The sequence below is a fragment of the Schistocerca nitens genome, chromosome 1 (genome assembly GCF_023898315.1).
Source record: "Schistocerca nitens isolate TAMUIC-IGC-003100 chromosome 1, iqSchNite1.1, whole genome shotgun sequence".
Taxonomy (NCBI): Eukaryota; Metazoa; Arthropoda; class Insecta; order Orthoptera; family Acrididae; genus Schistocerca; species Schistocerca nitens.
In genome coordinates this window covers 209476765-209497029 of record NC_064614.1, presented here as the reverse complement: position 1 = coordinate 209497029, position 20265 = coordinate 209476765, and positions in this window count along the sequence as shown.

Here is a 20265-nt window from a genome sequence, read left to right as displayed (position 1 = left end):
AAGGTGTGAGGCTACAACGTCAGCGGCGACATCCAATACACCTTCCCGAGAAACTGGCAACGGTCTTCCCATGCGCGATGCGGGAAAGGTCTCTGTTGACTCGGAGTCGTTCGTCTGCGGTCGACAATGCGTTAGTATCGCCAATGCTAGTTCCCATCCCCTGATGAGTTGAAATCCCATATGTGGTGTCACTGCCAGACACCACACTTGCTAGGTGGTAGCTTAAATCGGCCGCGGTCCATTAGTACATGTCGGACCCGCGTGTCGCCACTGTGTGATCGCAGACCGAGCGCCACCACACGGCAGGTCTCGAGAGAGTACGAGAACTCGCCCCAGTTGTACGACGACGTTGCTAGCGACTATACGGACGAAGCCATTTCTCTCATTTGCCGAGAGACAGTTAGAATAGCCTTCAGCTAAGTTAATGGCTACGACTTAGCAAGGCGCCATTAGCCTTAAATAGCTTGTATATAAAGAGTCACTTGTATCGCCACAATCTCCAGATGTCTCATCAAGAACGATGTATACAAGGATGTATTAAAAGTTAAGTATATTCCAAAGATACGTATTTTCTTTATCACATTCATTAAGTCTCCTGTTTCAGACCTCACTCCATCCTTCGTGAGTTAGCGCGTGCATCTTGGCCGCCTCTTTCAATTAGTGTGCGTAGTGTTGGCAAGTCTGCCGACACTACACCATATCTCTATTAATCAGGTTGTTACTTATACGTATTTCGACTGCTTCTTTGATTGAGTCCCTGCACGTGGAAGCGGACAAATGGATCTTTGTCTCTCCGTGGTTCATGCAATGTCCCGTGTCACGACAGTGTTAATCCACAGCAGACTTTTCTGGCTGACCCATGTCGACCAATAAAAAATTTCTCAACTGGCATGGAATTTTATATACCCCTGGTCTACTTAGACCTAGGTTATCGTTAACAGAACCTGGCCCGGCCCATGCACAAATTTTCATTGTCAGAAATGCATAGTGCAGCCAAAGTTTAGCGAACAAGATTCTGTTATAGCATTAGATATCTGTCCCTCTGTTGTTTGACTGGACAGAGACCAGCACTCCATGCAAAATTTAAGCAAAAACCTCCACCTTTATTTATAAGGTCACTTGCTAGTTAAATTTCAATTGCTTCCTTAATAAAAGTATAGTACTGTTCCTACAGCTACTGATCTTATAAATTGAGATGGAAGATTTTTCTTAAATTCTGCGTGCAATCCTGCTCTCTACAATATCAGAAATTAAGTCCGCTTTGATGCAAAACACCTTGTTATTCGCTTATTTCTTTATTCTCCCAAACTAGTTTCGGCGACAAGTATCACCATCATATCACCCCACTTGGAACTCCTGTCAGGCCCAATACATAGGACACACAAGGACTTCCGAACGAGGTACACAGAGCACATGAGAGCGTTAAAGAGTGACAGCACACATTCAACTTTTGAAGAGCATCTAATAAACAAAACCCATAAGCCCACTAATATCGAAAGCGATCAAAACATTCTGAAAAACAGCAACAGTTGTACCGACAACTAACAATAGAAGAAAATTACTACATACAAAAGTCTATAGTCGAAGGGAAAAATGTAATGAACGAAAACACAACACTTTGCAACAACACACTCTTTACCGCTCAGAGAGAACTGACCAAGGAGACAGAACAGAAAACACACACACAGAAGAACCACTTCCCCATCACACACAGAGATATAAATAAGGAACAGAAGTCGTAATTCACGCTACAGTTTTCATAGCCTTTCTCGCCACATGCGATACACCTCTCGCGACACAGGCGAACAGCAAGATGGCGTAATATTTCTGACCAGAAACAAAGTGCGAAAGTTTTATTTTTCCGTGTATAGAATCAGCTACACACCATCCAACGGATGTGACTACACGAATAGCTAAGTAATAGCTCAGTACACACCAAGTAACTGGATTCCACAACACTACCGCAACCCCAAGTGTATATTGCTGACATACGAAGTTCACCTTTTAGTATTTTGTTTACTAACAGCCGCTCACACAGTTGCAGATGACATGATGTTCGCTGAGTAAAAACGGCAACAGAAAAAAGCGCACAAAAAATATGTCGCAAACAGCGACAATAATTCTCAAAAAAATGCTGTAACATACAATAAATAAGGTAGTATGAAAGTATACATAGAAACCTATATTTAAAAAAACTAATAGTAAAAATGTAATAATGTGCAACTGTGTTTGTATATCCATGCTAATTGCTGCATGTTTTAGATTTAAAAAACTCACTGATGATGGAGATATTTGTCGCCGGAACTAGTTTGGGAGAATAAAGAAATAAACGAATAACAAGGTATCCAGAATGAGATTTTCACCCTGCAGCAGAGTGTGCGCTGATATGAAACTTCCTGGCAGATTAAAACTGTGTGCCCGACCGAGACTCGAACTCGGGACCTCTGCCTTTCGCGGGAAAGTGCTCTACCATCTGAGCTACCGAAGCACGACTCACGCCCGGTCCTCACAGCTTTACTTCTGCCAGTATCTCGTCTCCTACCTCCGGTAGAGCACTTGCCCGCGAAAGGCAAAGGTCCCGACTTCGAGTCTCGGTCGGGCACACAGTTTTCATCTCCCAGGAAGTTTCGAATAACAAGGTGTTTTGCGTCAAGGCGGACTCAATTTCTGATATTGTTATTCTTCTATGCAGACACGGACGAAATGGAAGAGTTCCAAGATAAAATTATAATCCTGCTCTCACCTTGGTCAAACAACAGGACAGAGTTAATGCTACAACTGTTGATTACCAATATTCACTGTAGACAACTTCGGGCATTGGTCATCTTCGGTTGAGTTGTGTCGCTAGTTTACAGTGTGTGTGCCTGTGTGTTTGTGTGCGCTCGCGTGCGTGCGTGCGAGCGTGTGAACTTTCCGCAAATCCTTAAATTTCCTTGCACAGCGGTCTTCCTTCGCATTTGCGCGTTGAAAACGTCAGAGCGTGCGCACGCCGAAATATCGGCGATTGCCGAAGACGTACGTGGCTGCATCCCGGTGAGTTATTTAAATATTTTATACACCGGGAGAAAATCAAGTTCCACATTTGGAAATATAACTGAAGATGGAAATTTCAAACTTGCCAAGTTACATTTTTTTCAAACACCGCGTTGTCACTGCTGTTGTATTCTCGCTAGTCTGTTGCGTTTTCCTAAACTTGCTCCGAGGTCCGAATCATGGAGAAAATGTTTTAGACATTTGTTACTGGATGGCGCATGGCCATGCGTTGAAATCTCGTTAATTTAGTTCACGCGCAGTTTAGGTGGCCACTAAAGTGAATGTAAGATTTTAAATGCGTTAAGGTCTCCTTAATTTAGTCGATGCACATTTTAGGTGGTAAATAAAGCGAGTGTAAGCTTTTGTTTGTATCACTCTCGAATAGCGCTTAAGAAAAATGAACACCTAAATCTTTCCAAACGTGCTCTCATATCTCCTACTTTAGTATAGTGGTCATTCTTTCCTCTGTAGGTGGGAGACAACAAAATATTTTGGCATTTGGAGTAAAAAATGGAAACGAGCGTTTGGCGTCATTGGCCGGGAGGCCCCTTACAGGGCAGGTCCGGCCGCCTTGGTGCAGGTCTTATTACATTCGACGCAACATTGGGCGACCTGCGCGCCGGATGGGGATGAAGTGATGATGAAGACAACACAACAGCCAGTCCCTGAGCGGAGAAAATCACCGACGCAGCCAGGAATCGAACTCGGGCCCTTAGGACGGCAATCAGTCACGCTGACCACTTTTTTTCTTTTTTCTTAACTCTCATTTTGTTCGATATAGTTCGTTTCATTTGTTCGTGCGGAGGTCACATGACACCAGTTGAAGTTCACATTTGATCCTTTCGCTCATTTTTTTTTAATTACAGAGGGCAGCTAACCCTCTGACCGAACACGCTGGGTTACCGTGCCGGCCATAAAATTTGGTCGCTCTTTTTATTTCCATGGCTGATCGTTGTAAATGCTCGTTGCGTACGTCACATACACACCTGGAAATGGAAAAAAGAACACATTGACACCGGTGTGTCAGACCCACCATACTTGCTCCGGACACTGCGAGAGGGCTGTACAAGCAATGATCACACGCACGGCACAGCGGACACACCACGAACGGCGGTGTTGGCTGTCGAATGGCGCTAGCTGCGCAGCATTTGTGCACCGCCGCCGTCAGTGTCAGCCAGTTTGCCGTGGCATACGGAGCTCCATCGCAGTCTTTAACACTGGTAGCATGCCGCGACAGCGTGGACGTGAACCGTATGTGCAGTTGACGGACTTTGAGCGAGGGCGTATAGTGGGCATGCGGGAGGCCGGGTGGACGTACCGCCGAATTGCTCAACACGTGGGGCGTGAGGTCTCCACAGTACATCGATGTTGTCGCCAGTGGTAGGCGGAAGGTGCACGTGCCCGTCGACCTGGGACCGGACCGCAGCGACGCACGGATGCACGCCAAGACCGTAGGATCCTACGCAGTGCCGTAGGGGACCGCACCGCCACTTCCCAGCAAATTAGGGACACTGTTGCTCCTGGGGTATCGGCGAGGACCATTCGCAACCGTCTCCATGAAGCTGGGCTACGGTCCCGCACACCGTTAGGCCGTCTTCCGCTCAAGCCCCAACATCGTGCAGCCCGCCTCCAGTGGTGTCGCGACAGGCGTGAATGGAGGGACGAATGGAGACGTGTCGTCTTCAGCGATGAGAGTCGCTTCTGTCTTGGTGCCAATGATGGTCGTATGCGTGTTTGGCGCCGTGCAGGTGAGCGCCACAATCAGGACTGCATACGACCGAGGCACACAGGGCCAACACCCGGCATCATGGTGTGGGGAGCGATCTCCTACACTGGCCGTACACCACTGGTGATCGTCGAGGGGACACTGAATAGTGCACGGTACATCCAAACCGTCATCGAACCCATCGTTCTACCATTCCTAGACCGGCAAGGGAACTTGCTGTTCCAACAGGACAATGCACGTCCGCATGTATCCCGTGCCACCCAACGTGCTCTAGAAGGTGTAAGTCAACTACCCTGGCCAGCAAGATCTCCGGATCTGTCCCCCATTGAGCATGTTTGGGACTGGATGAAGCGTCGTCTCACGCGGTCTGCACGTCCAGCACGAACGCTGGTCCAACTGAGGCGCCAGGTGGAAATGGCATGGCAAGCCGTTCCACAGGACTACATCCAGCATCTCTACGATCGTCTCCATGGGAGAATAGCAGCCTGCATTGCTGCGAAAGGTGGATATACACTGCACTAGTGCCGACATTGTGCATGCTCTGTTGCCTGTGTCTATGTGCCTGTGGTTCTGTCAGTGTGATCATGTGATGTATCTGACCCCAGGAATGTGTCAATAAAGTTTCCCCTTCCTGGGACAATGAATTCACGGTGTTCTTATTTCAATTTCCAGGAGTGTATATCCGTTGAAGTTCGTTGTTGATCGTTCCACTCAGTTTTGTATTACAGAGGCCAACCAGCTCTCTGACGGCACACGCTGAGCTACCGTGCCGGCTCTGGGTATCGGTCCCAGTACCTCTGGCATGCTAAGCGAGCGCCCTATCATCTGAGCTACGCACCCCCCATAACCACTCAGCTATCGGGGCGGACAACATTCGGAGTAGAAAGAGGGTAACTCAAATTTTGAAATGATCTCGCAACAGTGAAAAATCCCTTTGCTTTAATGATTGTCGCTCCAACTCCTGTATCATATCTGTAACATTATCTCCCCTTATTTACAAAAACAGAAACTTCTGGAGGGCGATTAACGAAGCGATAGTCGGTTGGCTTTCGTGCCGGATATTGCGCTCTATTACATACTTGGTGTTATCTGTTGCGTCCGTGAGTACCGCAGAAGTTGACAACCCCTTCTCGTTCTCACAGCAGCAGACGCTTTGTCGAAGAGAGCTCACGCACCTGTTGACTGGCGCGTCTATGCCCCAGCGAGGCAGTGTCTATTGCGTAATGGCGTCAGCTCAGGCCATGAACGCTACAGCAGGCGCCATATTGACGTCTTTAACGACCGATCCTAATCTGCATGTCCGCCTGACGCTCCTCTCGTTAAGCTGTCCACTTGCCACCATCTCCCTCGTAACACCGCCTGAGGTTGCCTTTCGGCCTACTTGCTGCCGCCTGTTAGCGTTCACGAATCTCATTTTAGTGTGTCTGTAATCTCGGACACCTGGCGTATCGTGTTTCCGGATTCCAGAAAGTGTCTACCTGCCAATAATCCTGTTGTAGTTACGAGTCCGTTCACGCTTCAAGGCAGTAACGTCGCGGAAACCGTACTGTAGTGACTCACGACTGACACCTGTACCCAGAGCAGTTCTATGTAGTAAACGCAGACAGAACCAAGTGCAGTTACGAGTCTACGCAAAAGGGTGAGCTAATACTTGAGCGTGCTTTCAGTGGTGATTCCAGATGTAAACAGCACCCACATTTCGCCCATCATGCAGATCACACAAAAGTAGATTAAATTAGATTCAGTTTTCGTTCCATAGGCCCAAAAAAATTGAGATGATTCTCGTGGGTGTAGAACATGTTAGAAAGTATGACATAAAATCATAAAACCTTTGAATATAATACTTACTACCCAGATCAGTTGTCAGGAGATAGTCGAAAATAAGTGAATACAATGCAGTAAACTGAGACAGCTAATATTTACAGAATCAACACACTGTCAGAATGAAACACTGTTATCCACTATTAATAAATTTATCGTACGCAAAATACCTAATCTTGACTGTTGTGACCAAGTGTTGTCAAAACTGAAATCTGACAGATATTTTTACTTGAGCTGACTTAACAGTCTCTGTTAAGATATTCATCTATGGAGTGGAAGGAGTTGCCTATCAAAAAGTCTATCAAACTCTGTTTAAACCGTGCTGTATCTGAAACCAAGTTTTTAATGGTTGCTGGCAATTTATTAGAAATGTGTGTTCCTGAATATTGGACCCCTTTTTGGACAAAGGTAAGTGATTTGAGGCCTTTGTGTAGATACTTCTTATTCCTAGTACTGATACTTTGTACTGAGCTATTAGTTGGAAATGGAGATGTATTACTTGCAACAAATTTCATTAAGGAATAAATATACTGAGAAGCAGAGGTTAGAATACAAAGTTCCTTGAACAGGTTTCTACAAAATGTTCTTGAATTTACACCACAAGTGATTCTTATCACACGCGTTTGCACCCTAAAATCTTTTGCTCGATTTGATGAGTTGCCCCAGAATATGATCCCATACGACATAATAGAATGAAAGTAAGCAAAGTATGCAAGTTTTTAAAAATATTTATATCTCTTACATCTGACATCATTCTCACGGCAAATACAGACTTGTCTAGGCGCTTAAGCAATTCTGTGGTATGCCCTTCCCAATTGAATTTATTATCGAGTTGTAATCCTAGAAATTTAACACTGTCAACCTTTTCGATCTGCATGTATTCATACGTTATACTCATGCTGGAAGGAAATTTCTTACAGGTTCTGAACTGCATATAATCGGTCTTCTCCAAGTTTAATGACAAATAATTAGCTTTAAAGCACTTATCAATGTCAGTGAAAATTTGATTAGCAGCTGTTTCTAAATCTGTACTTGACTTGCTACTTATTGCAATGTTTGTATCATCTGCAAACAAAACAAACTCAGCATCTGGCAATGTATCAGATGAGAGGTCATTAATATACACAAGAAAAAGCAATGGACCCAAAATGGAACCTTAAGGAACACCATATGTAATTAATTCCCAGTCAGATGAAGACTGACTGCTTACTGCACCCTTTGTTTTCTGTTAGATAGATAACACTCAAACCATTTCGCAGCATTGCCGGTGACACCACAATACTCTAATTTACTTAGGAGAATACTGTGGTTAACACAGTCAAAGGCTTTTGACGGGTCACAGAAAATTCCAGTAGCCTGTAATTTGTTATCTAATGAATTAAGTACATTCTCGCTGTAAGTGTAAATAGCTTTCTCTACAACAGAACCCTGTGTCTAAGGCATCCTGTATCTTCCTACAGTTGCTCAACTTCGACGCCCTGCCGCACACCACAGCAGCATCACCAAACAACCGCAGATTGCTGCCCACCCTATCTGCCAAATAATTTATTTATATAGAGAATAGTGCACCTATAACACTTCCCTGGGCCACTCCAGACGATGCCTTTGTCGCTGATGAACGCTCGCGGTCGAGGACAGCATACCAGGTTCTATTACTTAAGAAGTCTTCCAGCCATTCATATATCTGTGAACTTATCTCATAGCAGCCTGCAATGGGGCACCGTGTCAAATGCTTCCCGGAAATCTATAACTATGGAATCGGCCTGTTACTCTCAGTATATCATGTGAAAAAAGAGCAGGTTGAGTTTCGTACAAGCGATGCATTCTAAAACTATGCTGATTCGTGGACATGAGCTCCTCAGTCTCAAGAAAATTTTTTACATTCGAAATGAGAACATGTTGAAGGATTTTTCAGCAAACCGATGTTATGGATATTAGTCTGTAATTTTGCGCGTCCGTTCTTTTACCCTTCTTACGTACTGTAGTCACCTGCGCTTTCTTCCAGTGGCTTGGCACTTTCCGCTGGGCTAGAGATTCGTGATAAATGCAAGCTAGTAAGGGCCCAATGCCGTAGTTCTCTTTGTATAACCGAATTGAGATTCCATCCGGACCTGTTAACTTATTTTCTTTCAAATTTTCCAGTTGTTTCTCTGCGCCAGGGATCCTTATTACCATGTGGTCCGTGCGGGAGTCTGCCCGATGGTCAAATGCCGGTATGCTTGTACGATTCTCCTGCGTGAACAACTCCGGAGGCGGAGGCTATGTGATGGTACTGAGTTGCACCCTCTCCATTGCAAATGGCTCAAATGGCTCTGAGCACTATGGGACTTAACATCTGTGGTCATCAGTCCCCTAGAACTTAGAACTAGTTAAAGCTAACTAACCTAAGGACAACACACACATCCATGCCCGAGGCAGGATTCGAACCTGCAACCGTAGCGGTCACGCGGTACCAGACTGAAGCGCCTAGAACCGCACGGCCACACCGGCCGGCCCTCTCCATTGCCTCCATCCAGAACAACACAAACACAACACAACACAGTTCAAACACTTATGTCAGTCATTCAGACGGCACAAGTACACATATGACACTTAATAACTCCTCTAAGGAAGGCAATGAAGTCCACCTTCATTAGGACGCTGGCCGTGCCAATGTGGGCGTTTCGCATCTACCTTCAGTGCTCGTTTCCTAATTACGGGACCAACTTTAACTTTAAGGGGAGGAAATGATGTCGTTTCGGGAATTTTAATGAAAGTGAGTCTAAAAGTAGCATTGTTAAAAAGAACTTTTAAAGGTGGATATTTTTTGCTCATTCCGTGCAGCGCCAATAAGGCTGGGCGTATTGCGACCCGTCTGGCACGAGGAACACTGCTCTGAAAACAGTAAATGTAACGGAGAACTTTAAAATGTGGTACTAAGACATCGCAAAAAAAAAAAAAAAAAAATCGACGCACCATCAAAGAATTATCCGAATGGGACGGAAATCTCTAGATGTGATGTACATCTACAAACAGAATATTACAATTTGAGAAAAAGAGAAAGAGCTTCACAAATTGAGCAAGTCAGTAACGCGTTGGTGCACCACTGACCCTTATGCAGGCAGAAATGCGGCTTGGCATTGATAGAGTTGTTGGGTGTCCTCCTGAAAGGATATCGCGCCAAATTCTGCCCAATTGGCGCATTCGATCGTCAGGATTCCGAGGTGGGTGAAGGGAACTGTCCATAATGCTCCAAACATTCTCAATTTGTGAAAGATCCGGTGATCTTGCTAAGCAAAGTAGCGTTGACAAGCACGAAAACAAACAATAGAAACTCTGACCGTGTGCTTGTGGCCATTGTCTTGCGAAATGTAAGTCCAGGATGGCGAGCCATGAAGTGCAACCAAAGAGAGCGTAGAATATCGCGACGCACCACTATGCCGTAAGGCTGCCGCGGAGATAACCAAAGGGCTCTATGAAAAGAAACGGCACCGCAGGCCGTCATTCCTCGTTGTCGGGGTAGGGGGGGGGGGGGGGGGGGGACGATAGGCAACAGTGAGGTTGGTATCCCATACCCCCCCACCACCACCACCAACACCACCACCACCTTCCCGCCCTCATCTGCTGTCCAGAATGTCTTCAGTCACGTTTTCGGCCTGGAATCGGACCGACTGGGGTAGAATTGTCTTCAGTGATGATCTCGCTTTGAACTGAGCTCCATGACCAACGAAGTCATCCTGTGCTTACATTTCAGCAAGATAACGTCCGCCCGTTCACAGCAATAGTTTCTAATGCTTGTCTTCATGCTTACCAAACCCTACCTTGGCCAGCAAGGCAATCGACAACGTTCGGAGCATTATGGCCAGGGCTCTCAACCAGCTCGGGATTTAGACGGTCTAACGTGCCATTCGGGTAGAATTCAGCACTATATCCATCAGGAGGAGACCCAAAAACTCTCTCAGCCAATGCCAAGCCGATTACTTGCTTGAATAATGGCCAGTGGTAGACAAAAACTTTAACTCAAAAAATGGCTGAAATGGCTTTCAGCACTATGGGACAACATCTGAGGTCATCAGTCCCCTAGAACTTACAACTACTTAAACCTAACTAACCTAAAGACATCACACACATCCATGCCCGACGCAGGATTCGAACCGGCGACCGTAGCAGTCGCGCGGATCCAGATTGCAGCGCCTAGAACCGCTCGGTCACAGGGGCCGGCCAAAATCGTAACTGACTTGCTCAATTTGTGAAGCTGTTTTCCTTGAATAAATCATCCAATTATTCTCTAACTGTAATCATTTGTTTGACTATACATGCACATTACATCTATTACATCTACCGATTCCGTCCCATTCGGATAAGCGTTGGGTGTGCTTTTTTGTGAGTGTAGTTCATGCATTACTTCTGATTAGTGAGTTTGCGAGTTTCAGAATATATGACATGAATTGCCGCATCTTTGGGTTGCACTTACTTAGAAACTTAAATTTTTTACTCCGCTTATGGGCCACAATCCCAAAGAAAGCAGGTGTTGACAGATGTGAAAATTACCGAACTATCAGTTTAATAAGTCACAGCTGCAAAATACTAACAAGAATTCTTTACAGACGAATGGAAAAACTAGTAGAAGCCAACCTCGGGGAAGATCAGTTTGGATTCCGTAGAAACACTGGAACACGTGAGGCAATACTGACCTTACGACTTATCTTAGAAGAAAGATTAAGGAAAGGCAAACCTACGTTTCTAGCATTTGTAGACTTAGAGAAAGCTTTTGACAATGTTGACTGGAATACTCTCTTTCAAATTCTAAAGGTAGCAGGGGTAAAATACAGGGAGCGAAAGGCTATTTACAATTTGTACAGAAATCAGATGGCAGTTATAAGAGTCAAGGGACATGAAAGGGAGCAGTGGTTGGGAAGGGAGTAAGACAGGGTTGTAGCCTCTCCCCGATGTTGTTCAATCTGTATATTGAGCAAGCAGTAAAGGAAACAAAACAAAAATTCGGAGTAGGTATTAAAATTCATGGAGAAGAAATAAAAACTTTGAGGTTCGCCGATGACATTGTAATTCTGTCAGAGACAGCAAAGGACTTGGAAGAGCTGTTGAATGGAATAGACAGTGTCTTGAAAGGAGGATATAAGATGAACATCAACAAAAGCAAAACAAGGATAATGGAATGTAGTCTAATTAAGTCGGGTGATGCTGAGGGAATTAGATTAGGAAATGAGACACTTAAAGTAGTAAAGGAGTTTTGCTATTTGGGGAGCAAAATAACTGATGATGGTCGAAGTAGAGAGGATATAAAATGTAGACTGGCAATGGCAAGGAAAGCGTTTCTGAAGAAGAGAAATTTGTTAACATCGAGTATAGATTTAAGTGTCAGGAAGTCTTTTGTCAAAGTATTTGTATGGAGTGTAGCCATGTATGGAAGTGAAACATGGACGATAAATAGTTTGGACAAGAAGAGAATAGAAGCTTTCGAAATGTGGTGCTACAGAAGAATGCTGAAGATTAGATGGGTAGATCACGTAACTAATGAGGAAGTATTGAATAGGATTGGGCAGAAGAGAAGTTTGTGGCACAACTTGACCAGAAGAAGGAATCGGTTGGTAGGACATGTTCTGAGGCATCAAGGGATCACCAATTTAGTATTGGAGGGCAGCGTGGAGGGTAAAAATCGTAGAGGGAGACCTAAAAAGAAAAGGAAAGAAGGTACTTTCCTGACACCTCACGGTCATTTGCCCTAATTTCTGTTGCGTACGGCTTAGGTATTGTCCGATAGAGTCTGTTTCATTAAACTGCATATCAGTATATTTTCGGCGTCTCGAAAGACAACACAAACTGATATCTCATGTTATATCTTGTATTTATAAATAATGGACATACTAGCTATTAGGATTACATTGAAACTTCCTGGCAGATTAAAACTGTGTGCCCGACCGAGACTCGAACTCGGGACCTTTGCCTTTCGCGGGCAAGTGCTCTACCATCTGAGCTACCGAAGCACGACTCACGCCCGGTCCTCACAGCTTCACTTCTGCCAGTATCTAGTCTCAGGATTACATTGACTGAGCCGGCCGAAGTGGCCGTGCGGTTAAAGGCGCTGCAGTCTGGAACCGCAAGACCGCTACGGTCGCAGGTTCGAATCCTGCGTCGGGCATGGATGTTTCTGATGTCCTTAGGTTAGTTAGGTTTAACTAGTTCTAAGTTCTAGGGGACTAATGACCTCAGCAGTTGAGTCCCATAGTGCTCAGAGCCATTTTGAACATTGACTGATTTTGCCTAGTAAGTAACGTAAACTGACTTAATTTTTTTCGTTACAGGTGAGTCTACATTCTTCTGCTCCGCCGGATTATCGAATAACCACAGCGCACGGGGAATGCCACACCCAGACGCGGGCTGCAGCAAGGGATCTGCACTATTACGTAAGCTACAGCATCTGCGAACGACGCGAGTTGCGAAATGGCAGACGACAACGATATGAGATATGTAACGTGCACGTCTTGCTCTCTCGCAAGAGAAATTAATGTGTTGACTGCCCTTATTACTGCCGTGGGAGATGAGGTACATTATAAAGAGTTTTGCTTGCGGCCACTAACTATTCACCTCTTTCACTCCGGAGACTTAACGCCAATTACGCATGCATGGAAAGCACATTTCATAGAAAGGCCACCACATCGTGTATTCGCAGTCCAATCTATCACCAAGTACTCTTATCATAAGGCGATTGTGACTTTGACTAAGCTTGTCCCACGTGACTTACCTTATCCTTCTCAGAGCAATGTTCATTTGATAAGATTCTTTTCGCTAGCTGAATTTCATATTCGTGATATAATGTAGTGGTACCGCCTTTAACTAGGAATCAAAATGTTCTAATGTCCTCGGCCTCCTCGTTCGATCCCAGCCGCTGCTTCATTTTTTAACCTAAATCATCAGCCATGGCCACTGACATAGTCTACCTCATTCAGCCAACGGCCTTTTCATTTTGAACAGAAAAACCGTAAGACTGACAAACCCTGAGTAGAGGAACATATTTGAGAAATCCACCTACCCGCTTTCGCACGGAATATATGACTGGATTATACGTATGACACAAACTGCATACTAAAGCCGCAGAGAGCGTTCGCCCTGCCGCCTCTCAGGGGCATAACGAATTATAAGAGATGTCTAGTGCGGTCATACAGCGGCAGCGAACATTTTGTCTCTGACAAAAGTTGTGATCTATCACCGCTATAGGTTTGATGCAAAGACTTTGAAACACACTGTACGTAGAGGTAGACATACACTGAAGAGCCCAAGAAACTGATACACGTTGCCTAATATCGTGTAGGGCCCCCGCGAGCACGCAGAAGTGCTAGAGGGAACTGACACCATGGATCCTGCGCGGCTATCCATAAATCCGTAAGAGGGGGTGGATATCTCTTCTGAACAGCGCATTGAAAGGCATCCCAGATATGCTCAATAATGTTCATGTCTGGGGAGTTTGGTGGCCAGCGGAAGTGTTTAAACTCAGAAGAGTGTTCCTGGAGCCGCTCTGTAGCAATTCAGGATGTGTGGAGTATCGCATTGTCCTGCTGGAATTGCCCAAGTCTGTCGGAGTGTACAATGGACATGTATGGATGCAGGTGATCAGACAGGATGCTTATGTACGTGTCACCCATCAGAGTCGTATCTTGGCGTATCAAGCGTCCCATATCATTCCAACTGCACACGCCCCACACCATCACAGAGCCTCCACCAGCTTGAACAGTCTCCTGCTGACATGCAGGGTCCATGGATCCATGATGTTGTCTCCACACCCGTGCACGTCAGTCCGCTCGATGCAATTTGAAACGAGACTCGTCCGACCAGGCAACATGTTTCCAGTCATCAACAGTCCAATGCCGGTGTTGACGGACCCAGGCGAGGCGTAAAGTTTTGTGTCGTGCTGTCATCAAGCGTACAGGAGTGGGCCTTCGGCTTCGAAAGCCCATATTAATGATGTTTCGTTGAATGCTTCGCAGGGTGGCTACTGTCGATGGCCCAGCATTGAAATCTGCAGCAATTTGCTGAAGGGTTGTACTTCTGTTACTCTGAACGATTCTCTTCAGTCGTCGTTGGCAACCGTTGTTGCAGGATTTTTATCCGGCCTCGGCGATGTCGGAGATTTGATGTTTCACCGGATTTCTGATATTCACGATACACTCATGAAATGGTCGTACGGGAAAATCCCCACTTCAACGCTACCTCGGAGCGTCCTATCGCTCGTACGCCGACTGTAGCAGCACGTTCAAACTCATTTAAATATTGATAACCTGCTATTGTAACGGCAGTACCGATCTAACAACTGCACCAGACACTTGTCTTATATTGGCGTCGCCGACTGCAGCGCCATATTCTGCCTGTATACATATCTCTGTATCTGAATACGCATGCCTGTACCATTTTCTTTGGCGCTTCAGTGAATTATGTAGGACGAGAACAACGGAAACAAAAAAATTTCGAGAGCCAAAGTCTGCAGCTTCACCTGCGCTCGAACTTTGCATCCGTGAATAAGGGTCGATGCCCTTTCAGTTACCACTTTCACGTTACGTTAGGAAGCGCAGTGACGCCGGGGAACAAGAGAATGCTTTTATTTGCACGCAGAGTGTCTGTTGTCAGCGATAATGGACGGCGAACTGCAGAAGCGAGGCCGTCGCTGTCCTCGGTACGTGGCGTGATTGAAATGCAGCAGCCGTACAAATTGCTCGCTAATTTGCACCCGGGCGACAGCTTTCCGCGGCCCTAACAGGAAGCCGAGGCGCTTACAAGCAATTAACTAATGAATGCGGCGTCGGGATTGCGCAACTTGCAGCGCGTTAATGGAGCCGCGGGCAGTCCGCCAGTTAATTTAGAGGAAACGCTGCAGGTAAGTGGCGTCTCGTTTCAGGAAACGGCCACGAATTGTAATTGTGGTTCCGGCCGTTTCTGGACGACCGTCGTAAAATTCGTCGTCGTAAAAATTCGAAGTCACGTGCTTGTCGAAACATTGTAAGCACTATTACAGCGGCGTGATACTGCGTCGCGTTTAGGAACAATTCGTGACACTTCCGTACAGTTCCTCCAGCAGCCACCACAATGATAGTCAAAAATAATTGCTCTTAATCTGAGTATTTGTCCTTTAACGAGGACGACGTTATTATAGGCTGAAGAGAAGAATCAAAATGTGAAGAACAGGTACATAACAGATTTGAAAATAGTACACAGTGCCAGTGTAATGACCATTCATGAACAGGAGCACGGTAAGACCCTCTGTCCAGGCGCCTAAATGAGGTCAACCAAATTCTGGAGACAATTGGAGGATTGCTTATTGCTGTAACGGGAAAACTCTAAAATTTCATAATTTTTTAACAAAAACTCTTACTGAAACAACTGATAAATCTGCTTTGCGAAGAGAAACAGTAGAAATTACAAACAGAAACTTATTGTAGAAAACGGGAGTGACATTATGCGAAATAAGAATATAATCAACAAAAAAATGGTTCAAATGGCTCTGAGCACTATGGGACTTAACATCTGAGGTCATCAGTTCCCTAGAACTTAGAACTACTTAAACCTAACTAACCTAAGGACATCACACACATCCATACCCGAAGCAGGATTCGAACCAGCGACCATAGCGGTCGCACGGATCCGGACTGTAGTGCCTAGAACCGCTCGGCCACTCCGGCCGGCTATTATCAACAACATACAGGCCCTGCCATACTATAAATATCACTTCTAGCATCGTCTTGAGTCACATAATAACAGCTTGCAACGTATCCTTTCTTCCTGACAGTATAAAAAGTGAAAAAAGATATTAAATGTGGTAAAACGGACGCAGTACATTAAGAAAGGTTCGCCTCTGGAAGCACACGTCACAAATGCGATGGCCCGGAGCGGTTACTACAACACACATCAAATTAGAATTAATTATCATGTTATATTACATCACCTTCATTGCGTTTCGTATGCCATCGCTCTTTACCTTTTATTGTGTAAGGTCCTGGTGGCTATTGTACATTGTCACTGTTTGAAAGCATCCTGTGCGGTTGGTCCCGGCGGAGGTTAGAGTCCTCCCTCGGGCATGGGTGTGTGTGTTTGTCCTTAAGATGATTTAGGTTAAGTAGTGTGTAAGCTTAGGGACTGATGACCTTAGCAGTTAAGTCCCATAAGATTTCACACACATTTGAACATTTGAAAGCATTCTGATCTTGAAGATATTGTAATGATTTCCACGTTAAAGGTGGTAATGAGTGTTGAATCGGAAATTAATATATACGTATCGACTTTGTAAGTACGTAATACTCAAACTACACGAGGCGGTAGTGTATCGGTTGTTTCACTCTCCAACAATGAGTGCATAATCCTGATGTTATCTTTGTCAAATTTAAAACTTATAGAAGAAAAGTAATGCTTTCTCGCTAAAGGGTTTGTACAAATAATTGTAGACGCATGTAGCGGAAAGTGATAATTATTATTCATTAAACCAAAAAAGGTATCAGATCGATTATATAATGGTAAGACAGAGATTTAGGAACCAGGTTTTAAATTGTAGGACATTTCCAGGGGCAGATGTGGACTCTGACCACAATCTATTGGTTATGAACTGTAGATTAAAACTGAAGAAATTGCAAAAAGGTGGGAATTTAAGGAGATGGGACCTGGATAAACTGGCTAAACCAGAGGTTGTACAGAGTTTCAGGGAGAGCATAAGGGAACAATTGACAGGAATGGGGGAAAGATATACAGTAGAAGTAGAATGAGGGATGAAGTAGTGACGGCAGCAGAGGATCGAGTAGGTAAAAAGACGAGGGCTAGTAGAAATCCTTGGGTAACAGAAGAAATATTGAATTTAATTGATGAAAGGAGAAAATATAAAAATGCTGTAAATGAAGCAGGCAAAAAGGAATACAAACGTCTCAAAAATGAGATCGACAGGAAGTGCAAAATGGCTAAGCAGGCATGGCTAGGAAAGGAGAAAATATAAAAATGCAGTAAATGAAGCAGGCAAAAAGGAATACAAACGTCTCAAAAATGAGATCGACAGGAAGTGCAAAATGGCTAAGCAGGCATGGCTAGAGGACAAATGTAAGGATGTGGAGGCTTATCTCACTAGGGGTAAGATAGATACAGCCTACAGGAAAATTAAAGAGACCTTTGGAGGAAACAGAGCCACTTGCATGAGTATCAAGAGCTCAAATGGAAACCCAGTTCTAGGCAAAGAGGGGAAATCAGAAAGGTTGAAGGAGTGTATAGAGGGTCTATACAAGGGCGATGTACTTGAGGACAATATTATGGAAATGGAAGAGGATGTAGATGAAGATGAAATGGGAGATACGATACTGCGTGAAGAGTTTGATAGAACACTGAAAGACCTAAGTCGAAACAAGGGCCCGGGAGTAGACAACATTCCATTAGAACTACTGACAGCCTTTGGAGAGCCAGGCCTAACAAAACTCTTACCATCTGGTGAGCAAGATGAATGACACAGGCGAAATACCCTCCGACTTCAAGAAGAATATAATAATTGCAATCCCAAAGAAAAGAGGTGTTGACATGTGAAAATTACCGAACTATCAGTTTAATAAGTCACGGCTGCAAAATACTAACGCGAATTCTTTACATACGAATGGAAAAACTGGTAGAAGCAGACCTCGGGGAAGATCAGTTTGGATTCCGTAGAAATATTGGAACACGTGAGGCAATACTGACCCTACGACTTATCTTACAAGCTACATTAAGGAAAGGCAAACCTACATTTCTAGCATTTGTATACATAGAGAAAGCTTTTGACAATGTTGACTGGAATACTCTCTTTCAAATTCTAAAGGTGGCACGTGTAAAATACAGGGAGCGAAAGGCTATTTACAATTTGTACAGAAACCAGATGGCTGTTATAAGGGTCGAGGGACATGAAAGGGAAGCAGTGGTTGGGAAGGGAGTGAGACAGGGTTGTAGCCTCTCCCCGATGTTATTCAGTCTGTATATTGAGCAAGCAGTAAAGGAAACAAAAGAAAAATTTGGAGTGGGTATTAAAATCCAGGGAGAAGATACAAAAACTTTGAGGTTCGCCGATGACATTGTAATTCTGTCAGAGACAGCAATGGACTTGGAAGAGCAGTTGAATGGAATAGACAGTGTCTTGAAAGGAGGATATAAGATGAACATCAACAAAAGCAAAACAAGGATAATGGAATGTAGTCGAATTAAGTCGGGTGATGCTGAGGGTATTACACTCCTGGAAATGGAAAAAAGAACACATTGACACCGGTGTGTCAGACCCACCATACTTGCTCCGGACACTGCGAGAGGGCTGTACAAGCAATGATCACACGCACGGCACAGCGGACACACCAGGAACCGCGGTGTTGGCCGTCTAATGGCGCTAGCTGCGCAGCATTTGTGCACCGCCGCCGTCAGTGTCAGCCAGTTTTCCGTGGCATACGGAGCTCCATCGCAGTCTTTAACACTGGTAGCATGCCGCGACAGCGTGGACGTGAACCGTATGTGCAGTTGACGCTTTGAGCGAGGGCGTATAGTGGGCATGCGGGAGGCCGGGTGGACGTACCGCCGAATTGCTCAACACGTGGGGCGTGAGGTCTCCACAGTACATCGATGTTGTCGCCAGTGGTCGGCGGAAGGTGCACGTGCCCGTCGACCTGGGACCGGACCGCAGCGACGCACGGATGCACGCCAAGACCGTAGGATCCTACGCAGTGCCGTAGGGGACCGCACCGCCACTTCCCAGCAAATTAGGGACACTGTTGCTCCTGGGGTATCGGCGAGGACCATTCGCAACCGTCTCCATGAAGCTGGGCTACGGTCCCGCACACCGTTAGGCCGTCTTCCGCTCACGCCCCAACATCGTGCAGCCCGCCTCCAGTGGTGTCGCGACAGACGTGAATGGAGGGACGAATGGAGACGTGTCGTCTTCAGCGATGAGAGTCGCTTCTGCCTTGGTGCCAATGATGGTCGTATGCGTGTTTGGCGCCGTGCAGGTGAGCGCCACAATCAGGACTGCATACGACCGAGGCACACAGGGCCAACACCCGGCATCATGGTGTGGGGAGCGATCTCCTACACTGGCCGTACACCACTCGTGATCGTCGAGGGGACACTGAATAGTGCACGGTACATCCAAACCGTCATCGAACCCATCGTTCTACCATTCCTAGACCGGCAAGGGAACTTGCTGTTCCAACAGGACAATGCACGTCCGCATGTATCCCGTGCCACCCAACGTGCTCTAGAAGGTGTAAGTCAACTACCCTGGCCAGCAAGATCTCCGGATCTGTCCCCCATTGAGCATGTTTGGGACTGGATGAAGCGTCGTCTCACGCGGTCTGCACGTCCAGCACGAACGTTGGTGCAACTGAGGCGCCAGGTGGAAATGGCATGGCAAGCCGTTCCACAGGACTACATCCAGCATCTCTACGATCGTCTCCATGGGAGAATAGCAGCCTGCATTGCTGCGAAAGGTGGATATACACTGTACTAGTGCCGACATTGTGCATGCTCTGTTGCCTGTGTCTATGTGCCTGTGGTTCTGTCAGTGTGATAATGTGATGTATCTGACCCCAGGAATGTGTCAATAAAGTTTCCCCTTCCTGGGACAATGAATTCACGGTGTTCTTATTTCAATTTCCAGGAGTGTAGATTAGGAAATGAGATACTTAAAGTTGTAAAGGAGTTTTGCTATTTGGGGA